Here is a 20,081-nt window from a genome sequence, read left to right on the forward strand (position 1 = left end):
TTTTAAGTTAAGTTATTTTTTTACTATTAAAAATAACATAATAATTTTATATCATTACATGCAACTAATTTATGACATTAATAGTACAATTATTAAGTTAATTGTATAATTTTATTAAAACACATATTGACCTTAAAACGAAAAATAGTAAAAACTATCCCTCGCGTCGAAAAAGACAATTTACGAATTATTAAAATAATGTTTTCACTTTTTTTTATTTCTAACAAAAAATACATAAGTGTTTTTACATCCTTAAAAAATAGTCCATATTACTAAGACAAAAATTTACATAATAAATAACTACTGATGATTTTTTACAAAAGAGGTAACATATAAATATAATATAAATTTAAATTTATACGAAATCAAGTTCACTCATCTAGCTTATAATATGACATGTAAAGTCCAAAATTATGGGCTATTACTAACTTTTACTTTCATAGATGAGATAGGAAAAGTGGGCTACGTATAAGGTCCAGAACTTACAATCCATCAAATCTTATTGTGTTAGTGGTATCCAGAAAAATAGGCCCAATTAAGAAGAAGTCTCTTTAGGCGGGAAAACTAAGAGAATTTTTATTCTCTTAGTAGTAGGGGGATTGTTCTTCCTTTTATTTGGGTAATTAGAAGATTATTTGGGTTTATTTGGAGGATTGACAACCTTCCATCAATCATCAAGTACTTCTATTATTCTTTGCTTTATTATTTTGGATAATCTCCATAGGTATAATTCCTTCTTAATCTTGTTTAATTATTGTTAATCACTTTCATTTATTCATCATGTTTTGCTTTGTTAGTATGATTGACAACCTTATTAGCATGCTAAACTTGATTACGAGTGAGTAGTTTCTTTAGCTAGGGTTAATGGGGATTTAGAGGAAACAAACATGGGGATTGATCTATGCTTAATCTAATATGTTTTCATAATTAATTTGCTTGTTTGTTGTGATTTCAACCTATGCACATGTTATGTTTGACGAAATGCGAGCCTATGAATCCTTGCATTTTTTGACCATCCCTTATCTTTTCCATGAGGCTTGTAAGACATAAACCAACTCGAGCCTCATTAGACCATGCATAGAGTTGAATATGAAGGATTAAGTCAACTTGTAGGTATTGTACAGACTAGACGACTCGACTCCGGGACCCAAACCTTCTTAGGGATTGTAAGATATACACTAACTCGATCCCATCACAACAATAAGTGCTTGTTTCTAATTGAGAACATGTTTGTTTGATCAACTCCCATGAATCCCCAATGAACCCATGACACCCTAGTGCCTTTAATCAGCTGTTTACAACTCCCTTTTAATTGCTTTGCCTTGCTTTCATTACTTTAGTTTCATTTTGTTGATTAGTTTAGATTACACATCATCTCAACCCAAATTGTGACACCCTAAGACATAGCTATTTACAATTGAGAATCCTACATCAATACCCGTCCCTTGGGATCCGACCTTTACTTACCTCTTTACTAAGAGTAGTTTGTGAAGTTATAAATATTGTTTTGGTTGGTAGCTTTTGACGACGAGTTGAACCTGACCAAAAATGGCGCCGTTGCCGGGGACGGTGTTAAATTGATTTGATTTTTATTAATTGTTTTTAGTTGGTCTTTCTTTACCTTGGGGAAGTCAAAATCCTCAAGGTTGTTCTAATTGTTTTCGAGTTGTTTGATATTTTACATGACTAGGAGATCACAAGGTAATCCATTACCTATTGATCTTGAAATTGAAAGGACCTTAACCAATAATAGAAGAGTTGCTAGAGGAACTTCAAGAGTTGTAGGTATTGGAGAAATTGTGGACATTCAACCAAATAACATTGAGTTCACCAACCCTTTTGCAAGAGAAGGAGAGGATAACCCAATACAAAACTCACCACAAAATCAACCCATAATGCCTAAATTTTCATCACATTCCGTACCAACTGAGGAGAACCTATCAAATGGTACTCCTACACCACCACATTTAACCGGTAATTTCATTGCTAAATCCGCATTCATACAATTAGTTGAGAGAAGTCAATTTGGAGGGATGCCTAGTGAAGACCCTCATTCACATATGGAGACTTTTTGTGACTATTGTGATGAGATTTCTCAAATCGGAGTTACTCAAGACCAAATTTGATGGGTATTATTTCCTTTTTCCTTAATCGGTACCGCAAAGCAATAGTTGAAGAGCCTAGACAAGGCTACCCTTGGTATTGATTCATGGAAGAAGTTAGCACTTGCTTTCTACAAGAAATTCTATCCTCCGGAGAAGACCAATATGTTGAGAGCCCAAATCACCGGGTTCAAGCAAACAGATGAAGAATCATTGTATGAAGCATGGTAGAGATTTAAGGACACTTGTCGTTCTTGTCCACACCATGGACATAGCGAGTGGTTCCTTGTGCAACAATTTTGGAACGGTTTATATGAGGACTCCCGTAACATTCTCAATATGGGATCCAATGGAATGTTCACCGAAGTTGATGACAATAAAACATGGGTCAAAATCGAAGAGATGGCGGTTCATAATTTCCAATATAGTAGGCCTCGAAAGGCCACAAGGGGAGGAAAGCATGAGGTAGATTCCATCACACAATTGGGTGCTCAACTAAGTGCTCATATTGACACCATCAATTTGAAGTTTGAGAAGGCCATAGCTAAGATTGATGAAACTTCCAAATCACCCAAACAACATGTTAATGCTATGGTGGCATCATCCTCAATTCAATGTGGAGTATGTGAGAGTTGTGGAACTTTGGGATATGACCAAAGTGAATTTAGGGGAACAAATGAACAAGTGAATGCTTTCCAAGCATACAAGAGTATAAAATGTTAAAATTCCATCCAAATCTTTCATACAGGAGCCAAAATGTTCAAAACCCTCAACCAACATACACCCCACATCCAATGAGAAATCAAGCTCAAAGACCCTTTTACTGAAAGATCATAGATCTAATTAGACTCTCTAATTAAAACAAATTATCTCATAATATGTTATTTTATTGATCTATGTAACATGCAGCTAATATAAAAGCATAATAATGAAGATTAAGGAAAAACAATTTCCTTACATTGATTTTGATGGTAATAAGGGCACAATCAAGATCTCCTATCTTGATTGTTCTTGAGCTTAAAACAAAGGATGATCCTCCTTACCAAATCTTCAAAGAGAAGATCTCCTAACAATGTGCACCAAAGAACAAATACCCAATATCCTACAAATATTAACTAGATATTTGATAAGATATACCCTTGATAATATGTGTAATATTCCTAACAATCTTAGAAATAATTTTGTTAACTAACAACTTAGTAAAATGATTTTATTAGTTTTTAGAGAGAAAGACCAACAACATATTTCACATGCAAAAGTGTACAAGTGAAGTGATATAAAAATGAACAAAAATTTTGGTCTATATGGAGGGGAAAACCGGTTGAGAGGGGTGGAGTGTGAGAGTGGATTTGTCTTATTTTATATCCAATCATTTATCACTTGTAAAAGAACAAAAGATAACTTATGGAAGAGTATAAAGTAATGTGAAATGATTATGTTTATAATCATCCACTACACTCTATTTTACACGGTCCAATGCCCATTTACGGGCCCAAATCGGTTCTTATATTTGTCGCACAAATACGTGTAATTTTTATTTAAACATCGTTTTATGTTTAAATGCTTCCCGATTAATTTTGTTCAAAACACTCTGTAAATATACGTGTACCGCTACACATATTATTTACGTACTAATATTAATCACATTAATCAATTAGTACCATTTTAGTGAATTAATTGTATCTCATACAATTAATTAGTTGTCAATAGGGGTTCGTTCCTTTAGGTGTGACCGAAAGGGGTCAGTTGATCACCACCGTCTCGCGACAATAACGTCAAACTCTAGTCAGCCAACCGTTATTGATTTACGTTAATCAACTGACGAGGATCAAATAATTAAATATCCTGATGATATTCCTTTAATGAGATTTAATATGTAAACGCACTATTGTGGAGGACACAAAACTCCAACAATCTCCCACATGTCGGACACAAGGTGTGCGCTACCAATTCTCTTGTCCGTTTTAATCTCCCACTCAATGCAAGGTGTCTTTCAGGTCGCACTTGCACATGAACATATCGCGAGTGGTTTTCCCGATCGGGAGTGTGACTACTTGATCGGAAAAATCTCTCACAGATTACTTCCGAACGTGGCCACGCATTTATAGTCACAACTGCTCGATTGGCCTTGAGATATAGTTACCCAACGTCGGTGGACAATTCCTGTATGCCCTATCTATTTTTGTCCAATACGGATCATCATGACTCAGAAGATGCCCTCTGGCCTCCTTTCACGGTACGACCTAGGACAAAAACTAAAGTCACTCAGAAACTGCACTGACTTGGATAATAGTTTCCAGTCAAAATAATCGACTCATAGGAACATCTTAGAGATCCCTGCCACGACCAGACGTCTATAATAGAAATTAGGGACTGTCTAAATGGTAACTGTCTGGCAAAGTGTCACACACTCTGCCTATGTAATCGACTAGTCATCACATATGACCTCATGGTGTTAAACGAGCACCAATCGACTTACAATATAGTCACTCCGAGACGTCATCTCATTAAGTGACTAGGGACAAAATACAATGTTCATCTTTTCACTTGAATAGTGTTCAACATTGTCTCCACAACTTATTCAGATAAACAAGGTATTAAAATTTAGTCACACTAAATAAAAGATTCATAAATGAATGATTAAACAATGAATGCGATTATCATATATATAAAAGAGATTCACTATCTAATTATTACATATCCATAATCTAAAGAAAATCTGGTACTCGTCTCAATCCCATTGCGATGACATGACCATCATGCTTAACCTTTGATAAAGGCTTGGTTAAAGGATCAGCTACATTATCGTCTGTCCCAACCTTACAAATGTCAATTTCCTTCCTTTCCATATAATCTCTAATTACATGGTATTTCCTTTCAGTTGTCTAGATTTGTTACTAGACTTCGGCTCTTTGGCTTGAAAAATAGCCCCACTGTTATCACAATATAGAGTGATTGGATCTTTGGCGGAATGGACTACTCCTAGTCCCTCCATGAATTGCCGAATCCAAACAGCTTCCTTTGCAGCCTCAGACGCTGCAAGGTACTCAGCCTCTGTTGTCGAATTCGCGGTAACGCTTTGCTTGAAGCTCTTCCAGCAAACTTCTCCTCCATTTAGCATAAATACATAGCCGGATTGGGATTTCATATCATCCCGATCGGTTTGGAAACTTGTGTCCGTGTAACCTCTTTCACGCAACTTAGTTTCTCCTCCAAACACTAAGAATTAATCCTTAGTCCTTCTCAAGTACTTAAGGATGTTCTTTACGGCTATCCAGTGACTCTCACCAGTCTTGGCTTGATAACGACTTGTCATGCTCAAGGCATACGCGACGTCGGGACGAGTGCAAATCATAGCATACATGATAAACCCAACAGCGGAAGCATAAGGGACGGTCTTCATGTGTTCAATCTCCTTAGGGGTAGAGGGAGACTGTGACTTGCTCAAAGTAATCCCTTGGTCCATAGGTAGAAATCCTCTCTTGTAGTCTTTAATATTGAACCGGTCAAGAACTTTGTCAATATAAGCTTCTTGACTCAATGCTAGTATCCTCTTGGACCTATCTCTATAGATCCGGATACCCAAGATTCGTTTTGCCTCTCCCAAATCCTTCATTTGGAAGTGTTTCCCTAGTCACTCCTTAACGGAATTGAGCGATGAAATATCATTCCCGATGAGCAATATGTCATCCACATATAGGACAAGGAATGCAATCTTACGCCCACTAAACTTCATGTATAAACACGGTTCTTCCACACTTCGAGTGAAACCGTATTGTTTAATAACATGATCAAAGCGATGATTCTAACTCCGAGATGCTTGCTTAAGACTATAGATGGACTTCTTGAGCTTACACACCTTCTTAGGGTTAGATGTATCCATAAAACCTCCATGTTGTATCATGTACACTTCCTCTTCTAGAATCCCATTCAAGAAGGCAGTTTTGACATCCATTTGCCAAATCTCATAATCATGAAACGCGGCAACCGCTAAGATTATCCTAATGAACCGAAGCATAGCGACTGGAGCGGACGTTTCGTCATAGTGTAGCCCACGAACTTGGGTGAAACCTTTTGCCACCAATCTAGCTTTGTAAACATCTATATGCTTATCCACGCCTAGCTTAATTTTATATATCCATTTACACTGAAGGGGTCGCACTCCCTCAGGTAAATCCACCAAGTCCCATACTCGGTTCTCGTACATGGAATCCATTTCGGACTGCATGCCTTCTAGCGAAAGCGAGGAGTCGGGACTAGACATGGCCGATTTGTAGGTAGTTGGTTCATCACTTTCCAAAAGTAACAAAACACCATCCTTTTCGATGTTACCAAGGTAGCGGTCAGGTGGATTAGAAATCCTACTTGATTTTCTAGGAACAATTACCGTTTCAGAGGAAGAGGGAACGCTATCCTCCACGTTCTCCTCTACCTCATTCTCGATTTGTGGCTCTCGAACTTCGTCAAGTTCAAATTTTCTCCCACTCTGTCTTCTAGAAATAAACTCTCTTTCTAGGAAGACAGCATCACGAGCCAGACACACTTTCTTCTCGTTTTTGTTGTAGAAGTAATAGCCACGTGTTACCCTTGGATATCCTATAAATAAACATTTGTCAGATCTGGGGTGCAAGCTTATTGTCAGACTTGATCTTGACGTACGCTTCGCAACCCCAAATGCGCATGAATGACAAATGAGGGACTTTCCCTGTCCATATCTCATATGGAGTCTTATCGGCCGCTTTAGTCGGGCTTCGATTTAGTGAAAATATTGTAGACAAGAGGTCAAAACCCCAAAATGAACTAGGAAGCTCGGTTACACTCATCATAGACCGAACCATATCTAGTAAAGTTCGGTTTCTCCTTTCAGCTACACCATTTAATTGTGGTATGCCAGGAGGAGTCTATTATGATACTATACCACAATCTCTTAGGTGTGAATCAAATTCAAAATTTAGGTATTCACCACCATGATCGGATCGTAGGGTTTTAATCATTTTATCCAATTGGTTCTCTACTTCGTTTTGAAACTCTTTGAACTTGTCAAAATCTTCACTCTTGTTCTTCATTAAGTAGACATACCCATATCTACTTAAGTCATCAGTAAAAGTAATGAAGTAGTGAAAACCTTCTCTAGCGGTGATGGTTAATGGTCCACACACATCCGTATGTATGAGAGCCAAAACCTCACTAGCTCGTGTCCCTTTTCCCGCAAAAGGTGCAAGAGTCATCTGCCTAAAAGGCAAGACTCGCATATACCATAAGATTCGAAATCAAATGGTTTGAGCACTTTAGATGAAGCAAATCTCTTAATGCGTCTTTCGTTTATATGACCTAAACGGCAATGCCAAAGGTAGGATTCATGATATGTTCATAGATCCTAATTAGACTCTCTAATTAAAACAAATTATCTCATAATATATTTATTTAGTAATCTATGTAACATGTATGCTAATATAAAAGCATAATAATAAAGATTAAGGAAAAACAATTTCCTTACATTGATTTTGATGGTAAAAATGGGCACAAACTAGATCACCTATCTAGTTTGTTCTTGTGCTAATGAAATATGGAAGATCCTCCTTTACCAATCTTCAAAGAGAAGACCTCCTTATACTAGCACCCAAGAACAACACCCAAATTCCTAACAAATATTAACTAGATATTTGATAAGATATACCCTTGATAATTTATTTTAATTAGAGAGTCTAATTTGGATCACCCATTTTGAGCTTTTTAGTTTCCACATGATAAACGTCATTCACATCATTTAAAACATAAATGCCTCCAATTGAAATGGCCTTGCCATAAACCACATCATTCAATGAAAAAGTACAACTATTGTCCTTAATCATAAAACAAAAGCCTTCCGTGTCTAACGCGGAAATGGAGATGATGTTCTTGGTTAAAGTTGGTACAAAATAACACTAATTTAAAAACAACTCTAAACCACTAGCTAAAGTGAGCACATAGGTCCCCACGGAAACGACCGCTACTCACCTCCATTGCCCATGCGAAGATCCACATCACCTTTTGCTAGTGCTTGCACGTCCCTTAAACCCTGCAAATGATTACAAAGGTGAGAGCCATATCCGGTAACAAGTACCCAAGTGGAAGTGCAAGCATAATTAACGTCTATCACATAGAGAGAGGAAATCATACCAATAGGCGTCACACGCCTTTCCTTGAAATCCTCCATGTATTTGGGGCAACTCCTCCTATAATGCCCCTTCCTATTACAATGGAAACATTCGGCCTCGGAGAGTTTGACACTTTTTGCCTTGGGATTGCCATTTGTTGAGTTTATGGATTCAAGTACCTAAGAGGGGGAGGGGGTGAATTAGGTACTATTTAAAAAATTAACTTCAACTTTATTGATTTAAAGTGAGTTATAAGAACAAAAGAGATGAGAGAATACTTCGAATAATATTGAAAGACTAAACGAGTATTAAGATAAATGTTTGCTGAAGTATGAAAGTAACAACGGTTCTGACTGTAGCTATTTGTCTCAGTTTATGAAATACAGACTGCAGACCAAATGTGACAGTATGATGAACTGTTACTTCGAGGTTTAAGCAAAGCAAAACAAACACAATAAAAGAGCAGCGGAAATAAGAGAAAGATCAAACACGAGATTTTGAATTGGTTCGGCAAATACTCAAGTGCCTACGTCCAATCTACCTTTTTATTGAATTCTTTTAGTGATCTACTCCGACTACTAAAAGACCCGTACAATAAAAGACACCAACGTACTCCGGTTGTAAAGCGAGTCCAAGAACTACTCCGTTCTTATGACAAGCCAACTCGCAACCTACTCCGGTTGCCAAGAGTTGAAGACTACGTCCTAAACTCTACTAACACACTTAGAATGTTATAAGGATAAAGTTTCCACTAACTTATTCTTAACAAAGAATAGAGATGGACAACTTTTACAAGATCAACAATTCATAAGCAAGAGAGTTTAGTATGTTAAAGTAACAGTAGCCATGATTGTAACAACTTGAAGACTTTTGAAAGTTTTGCAAAATAAACACTCGGTTTTAAAGCTTTGAAAAAGAATTTGCAAACTTGAAATAAATTTCAGAAAAAGTCTTGCGATTTTTAGAGGAAATGGCACGCCTTTTATAGAGGAAGTGAGTAAGGGAGTTGCTAGGGTTTTGAAGGGTCAAAGACCTCACATGTGAAGAGCCTCAACAACCACCCAATACTTGCACCAAAAAAGGTTCTTTTGCAAAGGAAAAAATAGAGAAAGAGTGTTTGAAAATTATCCATAAAAGCTCATGCAAATTCAGAAAACAAAGAGGGAAAAACAAGTCACATGATGACAAGTTTACACAAATATGGAAAAACGCATTTCTTGTTTTCTAAAAGACCAAAGGGTCAAATTTGCACAAAGAGGAAACATCTTGAAAATGATATTTATTCAAACCACTTTTTATTGAAGGCCAAATCCTTATAAAAATCTGAAGTTTATCTTTCAAAAATAAGAGACACGTAAAAGGCTTTCGAAAGATAAAAAGACTTCAAGTGTTACGAATTGAGGCAACAGTCCAGGCAGCTGTTACTTGTGAAAGTAACAATCGTCTTGACTGTTTCTATTACTCTAGGATACTCTACTTTCTCACTTGTACATTAGATGACACTTAAGACTCAATACAATGGGATGATTAACAACTTCAACACTTCTTAATCCATGCTTCATTTAATCATTAATCCTGAAAAGGTAAACTAAGATAACACAAATCAAATGGGCATGTTATCATCAATTTAAGGAACCCAACACCTTTCTTAACGGCTTTCCCCTTTCCCTTATCTTGTTTCTTTGACGATTTCTTGAATTGGGACTTTCCTTCCCCTTTCCCTTCTTAACTCCAAGGTACATGTTCTTTAACTTTATGGTTAGAACATCCTCTTTTTCACTCCCACTAGCTTCCATATCCCTCTCCGCTTGAGTGAGGAGTGCATGAATTTCATGATAACTCTTATCCATGCCATTCATGTTGTAGTTTACCCTAAAGTAGGCAAACTTGGTGGGAAGTGAGTGGAGGATTCGATCCACCACAAGAGTCTTAGGAATGTTACACCCTAGATGCTCTAGAATGTCGACATATTCAACCATTTTGAGTACATGGGGACCAACCTTTTGGCCCCTCTCAAGCTTTTCTTCAAAGAAGCGTGCCGCCGTATCGTATTGGCGGACTTTAGGTGTTTGTGAAAACATAGTAGTCATACGAGTGAAGATCTCGTACGCATTTAAAGAAATGCATGAAAGCTTGAGCTTTGGGGACATCGACCATATCAACACATTTTTGATATCATTCGACATCTCACATGGTCATCATAGGCAGTCCGCACCGCCGATGAGGCCCTTGGACCGGGCTCGATGGGAGGGGCATCGGTTAAGTAACTGAGCACGTTGCCGGACAATGCGACACTTTTTATGTTGGATTCTGATTGGGAGTGTTGTTGGGGCTCTCAATCAAACACATTTATAATTCTCAACAAACAACTAGTTAGTGGTTAAGTCGAGGTCGATCCATGTGACGGTGTTCTTTGGATTCTAAATCTATCTATCTTAATTTATGCTAGTGTCACAATTGATTTGGGTTTGTAGTTGTGTTCTAGACTAATAAAAGCAATAAAGTAAATAGAGGTATAAACAAGTAATAAAGAGTACTAGGATGTCATGGGGTCATAGGGGATTGATGGCGTTGATCATACAAACATGTTTACAAAGTTGCAAGCAATTAATGTTGTAGAGGAACCGAGTTGGTTTATATCTTACGGTTCTTAGGAAGAGTTGGGTCCCGGAGCCGAATCGATTAGATTGTACAACACCTACAAGTCCACTTAATTTCCTCCTAATCACTTCTATGCATGATCTAACAAGACTCGAGTTGGTTTATATCTTACAAGTCAATTTAAGTAGATAAGAGATGGGTAAAAATGCAAGGATTCAGAGGCTTAGAATTTCATCAAACATAACACGTGCATAGGTTGACATCACAACAAGCAAGCAATTTAATTGTGAAAACATATTAGATTAAGCATGATTAATCCCCATGTTGGTTTCCCCTAATTACCCACTAACCCTAGCTAAGGAAACTACTCACTCATTATCATGAGAAACATGTCATTAATGGTGTCAATCATCACAACAAGGCAAAAGATGATGAACAAGTAAGAAAGATTAACAATAATTAAAACAAGGATTAAGAGAATTATACCTATGGAGATTCCAAAATAATAAAGCAAAGAATAAAAGAAGAGAACTTGATTGATCAATTCTCCAATAATAACCCAATAATCTTCAATTACTCAAAAGTAATAGACTTGAACAATAATTAAGGAAAGATTAATGTGTGATTTGTGGAAAGATTAAAGAGTAATCTATTTTAATCTACTCCTAATCTAAGAGAGCTTCCTACTATCTAATGTAATGTAATGTAATGTAATCTCCTTTCTTGGTTATTACAAATGGGGTATCTATAGTGGTGCATCATTAGGTTAAGTAAGGATAAATTAGTAATTAACAATGCTAAGTTCTAAAGTAGGGAAATGCAAGTATCCCCAAGGAGATGAGCATATCATGCTGAAGGTGTCACTATCCGTTCGTATCAAGGAGGGAGATGCTCGGATTCTGGGCAGGGGAGACGAGCGGATCATTCATCGGGACGCTCGGATTCTATGAGGGGGCAACGAGCGTCTTCTTGCTAGGACGCTCGGATTGTCCTTCAGAATGCTTCTTGCTTTTCCTCCTTTCGCATGATTCGTATTCTTGTGTTTTTGATCTTTGTTCTTGCCTCTTCTTCTATACTCGTTCACCCAATGTCGTCAAAAAGTTTCAAGTATGCATAAGAGACGGGAATTCCGCCAAATTGTCTTCTTTCCTACAAAATATACGAAATGTACTAGGAAAGCAAAATAGGAAGCATTTGACGGACAAAATGGCTATGGTATGTTATAATAGTATGCAAAATAGGTTCAATTATGGGACTAAATGTGCGCAAATACGAGTCGCATCAAATATCCCCAAACCGAACCTTTACTCGTCCCGAGTAAAGAGGTGACTAGAACTAGACCTTTATTTAAACTATCCTAATAATATAGCTGACGTGAGACATTTAGCGGGTCTTACTCCGCCCCTTCAACTCACAACAAGACAACCATGAGGTCGGATGCCTTCTTGCAAGGCAAGGTGGGTCTTGCCAAAATGGCGATACATCCAAGCATTAAGCACACAAAACAAGTAAATGGATGCATCTACAAAAATGAATAGCCACTTTCCTCATCTAAGTGGTGGAAATTATCTAAAGGGGAAGCAATCTAAGGGTACACATTCCATTATAGATATGGTTTCTTCAAACTACTAAGCCTAGAAGGATACCAATAAATCACCTCCAAGTTGTGTCAAACTAGGGTACCTTTGTCCTCAATTGTTAAATGCTTTCGTCAAGAGTAGACTCCCTAAGGCATTAGAAACACTGAAGGATCGCGGAATTCCCCTTCTTGCCTAGACAAGAAGAAGGGTCGTCCCCTCTCTACCATGCACAAAAGTGGACTTAATGGATAAAGGGATCGATAGTATTTGAGTTTCATATGGGAGTTTGCTTTTGTTGTTGTTTTTCCGCCCAATTTCTTGTGGCATTTGACATTTGAGAACACTTTCTTTTTGCCATTTCTTTGATGTTTGGCATTTTCAACACTTGACAACTTTCAACTTTTTGCATTTTCTTTTGAACATTTTCAAAGCTACCCCATATGTAGTGAGGGTGCTTATATTTGAAGCATTAGGAGTCTATTTTTGCTCCTCTTTTCTTTTGATGAAATTGCAAACTTTTTGACTTTTCATTTCAATTCTTGAACTCAAATTTTTGTGCCCATTCCCTTTTTTGGTGACAAAATATGGTAGAACATGGATGATGGTTTCATGGTTTTAAGAGTCACCTTGGAAGAAAAGGTAGCCAAGGAGTTATCACACCACAAGGTACTCTTGACTAAGCCTTAATCCATGGGTCAAAGGATACTAGCATGACACATCCTAGGGTGTTTTACAAGTATTCTAACAAGCAAAGTCTTAAGAAGGAAAAACATCTACAAGGGCCTTATATACACTTGTCAAGCTTCCCAAATAGATGTTTTTATAAAAATTTTCCTAAATGCAACTATATGCCATGGTTCAACTAACATATATACAACCTAATGCATATGCTTCTACCAACTAGTATGCCAAATACTCTAAATGCAATCCTAATTTCACATTGTTTATACCGCATTAGTCAAAATAAAGCCACATAGTCATCAACATAAAGAGGAAAAAAAGGAGATTGGAAAGATCATACCATGCGGTCTTCAATATCCTCATGTCTCGGATATGGCGTAGTCGATCAATGTGAAAAAGGATGAACAAGCACAATATATACAACCAAAATATATGTACGAGACTACACTATAAAGGAAGTGAACATGTTTTTGGGTTTTTCAATTTTTCAAATGTTTATGGTTTTTGTTTTTGAAATAAAAAGACATGTTTTTGTATTTTTCAAAATTTTCAAATTTTATCTTTTTTGGAATATAAATTCCCATCCCCCACTTTATTTTGGACACTGTCCTCAATGTACATGTAGGAGTAGGAATGAAAAAGAAATACATATTTTTGGATTTTTAAAGTTTTATTGAAGTTGAAGTACAAATGCAATTATATGATATGATTGAATGCATGCTCTAACTAAATGCAACTCTATATGACATATATAACAAACGAATGCAATCTACACTATACTAGACGATGCATGTTCTCACCTATGATCAAACCTCCCCAAACCGATTTATGCACTATATCTAGTGTAGGAGAAATGAGGTTGGGTCATTAGTGACTATGCATGAATTCTATTCTATATGTAACTAACTACATGAATCATGTGAGATATAATACAATGCAAACTATACTACATGAACTAACTAATGTAAATGCAATATGAAATATAATACAAATGCAAGTGAAGCGTAGACTAAATGCAAGGTAATTTAAAATGCAATGCAACTATACATAAGAGATAGGGAGAGAAGAGTATCATACAATTGGAGATGGTGTGGTAGGCACCTCTCACTCGTCATCATCACCATCATCGCGGTATCTATACCCGCTAGAACCTCCTTGGTCATATCCTCCTTGACCATAGTATCCCCCACCTTGACCGCCAAAGTTCCCGTCTTGGTTCCCTTGATTAGGGAACAAAAGGTGCGGTTGAGCCCAAGATGGGCGAGGGCCATTAGGGTCGATATACCCTTGTTGTGCCATTTGGTAGTATTGAGGATAAAGGGCCAAATAGTTGTCGACCCTCCCATCGTAAACTCCAAGATCAACCTTCTTCATAAGATCCATCAAATAATTCATGTTCGGAGCATTAGGGACTTGCAGTGTGAATGGCACATGAGTAGTGGGGTATGGTGGAATGGGTACATAAGATGGTGGGGCATTACCCCTGACCGGCATCCCACGAGGTTGTTGAGGTTGGCGGGGTGCTTCTTCTCTTTGAGGTGGGTTGGGGTAGATCTCAATGTCGAGGAGGTAGCTCGGCGTAGGTGAATACCGGCTCAACCTCGGGTCGGTAGCGGGTACATTCCACCCCTTAAGAACAATAGAGGAACACCCTTTTGTAAACCACTCTACACTCCCGGTTTGAGTGTAGGTACACCACCGGTGGTGTTTGAAGATGGCATCCTCATCAATTAAGGCGCTACCCTCAAGTCTCACATATGCCCCATGAAGGTTAAACCCGGGACAAAGATCGTTAGCCAACATTGTGATTAGACCTCCTATCACGAAGGTCTTGATTTGGGATCTCCCTTAAGTAAAGTCGAAGAACCTTGTGAGCATCTTAAGGGGGGTGTTGAAGCTATAGGGCCTTGTCCCCCGAACATTTAGATAGGACTCTAGAAAGGTCAAATCAAGGAGAGTGCACCTATCTTGCTCAAATCTTCCATTAATAGTGCCGGCAATGAAGCGTTCGGTGATTCGAATCACCGGATGTTGAATTGCGAAGGTACATCATTGTTTCAAATGTATGAAGTCCCTCCCGGAAATAGCCCTCCAAACTTGGTCCACATCAAATTCGGCGGGTTTGTCGGTGTTTTCCGTTGGCACAACAAGACCAAAAATACTTGCAAATTGGTTGAGGGTTAATCTATGGTCGTGATTGCACAATCGGAATTCCATGCAAACGGTTCTTTGCGTGTTTGTGACGATGCGGAGGCTACTCAAGAATTCCAGGGTAAGGCTAAGGTAAGTCTCTTCGTGGGCATATAATAGTTTTCCAAGCCCCAAACCATAAAAGAACATTTCGGTATGGTACCTTATACCTAGGACCTCTAGCACTTTGGTATCAATGAATTAAGTTGGCTCAAAATGCTTACCTAGAAATGTGACGAACTTATTGTGGTGCTCATTGGATGTGAAGATCACCTCCGGAAAGTATTCAAGTTGCTCCACCCCTCCGATCATCACAATGCGATTGCCCCTTGGCGACATTCCTCCTTGAGCGGATGAAGAGGAGCCCTTGCGCTTCTTGGTGGCGGACTCGGCGAGCTTCTTTGCTTTTCCCTTGAGTTTCATCGTTTTTGATTTTCAGAAAGTTAGGGGTTGGTTGATTTTTGTGATGGGAGTGTTTGGGAGATGAAGATGTGAGATTTAGGTTTTGATAGGTAATAAAATGAGGGATGGTGGGGGTGTTTATATAGAAAAGGGGTGTGGAACGTGCGGCTGAGGTTCGGGCTCGAGCGGATTTCACGAGGCTTCAAAAGAATCCGACCGTCCTGGTAGTCGGGACGAGCGTCTTTCAGTAGGGGTCCGAGCGTCTTGGCAAGAATCCGCTCGGATCCTATTCCAGTGATTCTGCCTCTTCTGATGTTGGGATAGGACGAGCGCTTCGTTCTTGAGACGAGCGGCTTGAGCAGGACGAGCGTGTTACTCAGAATCCGCCCGGATTCTCTTCCAGTGCAAAATTATTTTCAAGCTACCATACAGGACGAGCGTCCTTCCCCTGATACGAGCGTCTTCACTGGGACGAGCATCTTGTTTAGTAATCTGCTCGGATTTCAAGTCAGGACCAAACAGTACCCATGAAGAGGCTGAGGACGAGCGGCTTTCCCTTGGGACGAGCGTCCCGTGCCGTTTTTCTCACTTTTTCATACTTTTCTTTCAAAGATTATACCCTTTCACCCTTTTGTTATTCCTCCTTATCTTTTTCGGAAATTATGCTCAATAAATGGGTAAGAAAACCCTCTTTCACTACTCTCATACAAGTAATTTTAAGTAAAAGTGCGAAAATGTACAATATTATACAATACAAAGGTTTAAGAAATATCTTACAAATGGTGGTTTGAGATAGGACTCCACCAAACTAATTCAAATTGTCGAAATTCTTTGTCCATAGAGTATAGGAGATCAAAAGCTTGTGAACAAGCCTCAAATAAGCATAAGTATGGTTTGCTTAACTTCAAAACAAAGCTTGGCCAAAGAGATTTGTCATTCATTTTCTTTTTCATCTCTCTTTTGTCACTTGAGTATTTGCGATGCTTCAAACCAACAAGCCCATGATTCTTGTCAACATAAGGTATGAAGTATGGTTCATATTGGTCCAGAGACTTCCACTTACCACCTTCCTCTTCAATTTCAGTGATGATGATAGCATTTTGATTTATCAATCCTTCCAAAGTAGAAGGAGAATTCTCATGACATTGATGATCAGGTTCTTTAGAAGTTGAGATTGTGGATGCCAAATTTCCACAAGTAGCTTCATGTGCAAGTTTCTTCTTGAGCTTTTCCACCAAGTACCCTTTATATGATGTTTTGACCTTTTGGAGGAGATCCATCATATCATCTTCAACAATCATAGGTTCCATAGTGGGTGTAAAATAGTCTTCATAGGCAATAGAGGAGGGACATTCTTCTTCTTCTTCTCATGATAAGATATCTCAAATTTCTTAAGGATAGGCTCCTCAAGTAGATTGAGCTCACAAACTTCCTCTTCCTTGTCCCACGAGTTCTTGCAAAACACGATCTTATCGTCATGGCTATCTTCATAAGAATCATAGATGGGGACTTCATTTAATTCTTTCTTCAACACCTCAATGTTCACATCAAATGACACACCCTCATACTCACAAAGGCTAAGAGTATTTGGCTTACTCAACCTCATATCTTCCTCATCAAATACCATACTTTCATACTCATAAGAGCTCAAGGAGATTGGCTCTTCCCACTTCACATCTTATTCATCAAAGGTAACTCCTTCAAAATCGCATTCATGATCAATGTCTAAGGAATGGTGAGGAGTAGTTTCTTGGGTTTCCTTTATTTGAGTAATTTGAATCTCCAACTCCTCACCTTGGGTAACAATGCCTTGAAGAACATTGTCACTATTTTGGCTCTCCTCTAGCATTTGTTTGAAGAAGTTTTGTTGATCTCCCATCATTTGGAGGATCACGTTTTGAATGGGTTCATCTTCTTGTTGTGGTAGGTGTGGAAGTGGTTGTATTGTAGTATTTGGAATTCATTATGAAGTAGGTATTGGGTGGACAGTTGTTGTGGATATTGGATGTGGTGATTTTGGTTGGAAAAATTGGGGTAGTAGTTAGGATTTTCATTGTATGAGTAGTAAGGTAGGTTTCTGTTGACTTGCTCCTCAAACTCCCCATACCCATAGCTATACTCAAAAGATCCACCACATACTCCGTATGCAAAGTCTTGAATCATCTTGGTCAAGATAAAGTTACAACTACAAACATGGAAACTATAAGAAAATGGTAAAAACGAACCTTGAGGAACAAGTTCCTCAAGGTTAAAGCACAAATAAAAATAGACAAACAAGTAAGAACTTAATCACATAGCACCATCCCCGCCAACGTCGCCATTTTGACTGGGAGTGTCGTTGGGGCTCTCAATCAAACACATTTATAATTCTCAACAAACAACTAGTTAGTGGTTAAGTCGAGGTCGATCCATGTGACGGTGTGCTTTGGGTTCTAAGTCTATCTAACTTAATTTATGCTAGTGTCACAATTGATTTGGGTTTGTAGTTGTGTTCTAGACTAATAAGAGAAATAAAGTAAATTGAGGTATAAACACGTAATAAAGAGTACTAGGATGTCATGGGGTCATAGGGGATTCATGGTGTTGATCATACAAACATGTTTACAAAGTTGCAAGCAAGTAATAAAGTAAATAGTTGGGTCCCGGAGCCGAATCGATTAGATTGTACAACACCTACGAGTCGACTTAATTTCCTCCTAATTGCTTCTATGCGTGATCTAACAAGACTCGAGTTGGATTATATCTTACAAGTCAAATTAAGTAGACAAGAGATGGGTAAAAATGCAAGGATTCATAGGCTTAGCATTTCATCAAACATAACATGTGCATAGGTTGACATCACAACAAGCAAGCAATTTAATTGTGAAAACATATTAGATTAAGCATGATTAATCCCCATGTTGGTTTCCCCTAATTACCCACTAACCCTAGCTAAGGAAACTACTCACTTATTACCATGAGAAACATGTCATTAATGGTGTCAATCATCATAACAAGGCAAAACATGATGAACAAGTAAGAAAGATTAACAATAATTAAAACAAGGATTAAGAGAATTATACCTATGGAGATTCCAAAATAATAAAGGAAAGAATAAAAGAAGAGAACTTGATTGATTGATGAAGAGTTGTCAATTCTCCAATAATAACCCAATAATCTTCAATTACTCAAAAGTAATAGACTTGAACAATAATTAAGCAAAGATTAATGTGTGATTTGTGGAAAGATTAAAGAGTAATCTATTCTAATCTACTCCTAATCTAAGAGAGCTTCCGACTATCTAATGTAATGTAATGTAATCTCCCTTCTTGGTTATTACAAATGGGGTATATATACTGGTGCATCATTAGGTTAAGTAAGGATAAATTAGTAATTAACAATGATAAGTTCTAAAGTAGGGAAATGCAAGTATCCTCAAGGAGATGAGCATATCGTGCTGAAGGTGTCATTATCCGCTCGTATCAAGGAGGGAGACGCTCGGATTCTGGGCAGGGGAGACGAGCGGATCATGGTTCGGGACGCTAGAATTCTAAGAGGGGACGACGAGCGTCTTCTTGCTAGGACGCTCGGATTGTCCTTCAGAATGCTTCTTGCTTTTCCTCCTTTCGCATGATTCTTATTCTTGTGTTGTTGATCTTTGTTCTTGCCTCTTCTTCCATACTCGTTCACCCAATGTCGTCAAAAAGTTTCCAAGTATGCATAAGCGACGGGAATTCCGCCAAATTGTCTTCTTTCCTACAAAACATACGAAATGTACTAGGAAAGCAAAATAGGAAACATTTGACGGACAAAATGGCTATGGTATGTTATAATAGTATGCAAAATAGGTTCAATTAGGGGACTAAATGTGCGCAAATACGAGTCGCATCAGATTCCCATTCAAGAAAGTTACTACCGTCATCTTTTAATATACATTTGTCCATTACAGACCTTAGCCATGAATCTTTGCCTAGTGAAGTAGTCAATGGAGTTGATAAAGTTGCCATTGCGAATTAAAATGCTACAACAAAATAAGGAAAAATTAACATTCATTGTTTTAAAAATACTTGTGAAAACATGTTTAACAAGTTTTAACATTTATATAACGATCTCCCACTAAATTATATAAATGATTCCAAGACCCAAATTTTAAACAAAAACGAGTATCGCTTGGGCGAAACATCCCATAATCGTGAAAATTTGGTAAGTCAACGGTTGACTAATTCTACCTCTAGAACTCTTGGTTGACGAATTTCCTTAAATCCATCTACTAGCCCCGGAAAACAAGACTATCTTATACGCCGTTGAGTCCAACCAACTTTTGCGGGTGATAACCGTTTACCACCCTACTTACCCGAGGTAAAAAGAAAACATCCCGCTTGGGCGAGCGTGACTCTAATGAACAAGGG

The 20,081-nt window shown here is 38.0% G+C and overlaps 1 non-coding gene across 1 annotated transcript; it reads right to left on the reverse strand.

Annotated features, from left to right (window-relative positions):
* Nucleotides 1–2,267: 2,267 nt before the first annotated feature.
* Nucleotides 2,268–2,375, reverse strand: LOC141636419 (small nucleolar RNA R71). The gene has a single exon (XR_012541033.1). It is a non-coding gene; the product is annotated as a small nucleolar RNA R71 (small nucleolar RNA).
* Between the last annotated feature and the right edge of the window lie 17,706 nt (nucleotides 2,376–20,081).

Source organism: Silene latifolia, chromosome Y (assembly GCF_048544455.1).
Source record: "Silene latifolia isolate original U9 population chromosome Y, ASM4854445v1, whole genome shotgun sequence".
Classification (NCBI taxonomy): Eukaryota; Viridiplantae; Streptophyta; class Magnoliopsida; order Caryophyllales; family Caryophyllaceae; genus Silene; species Silene latifolia.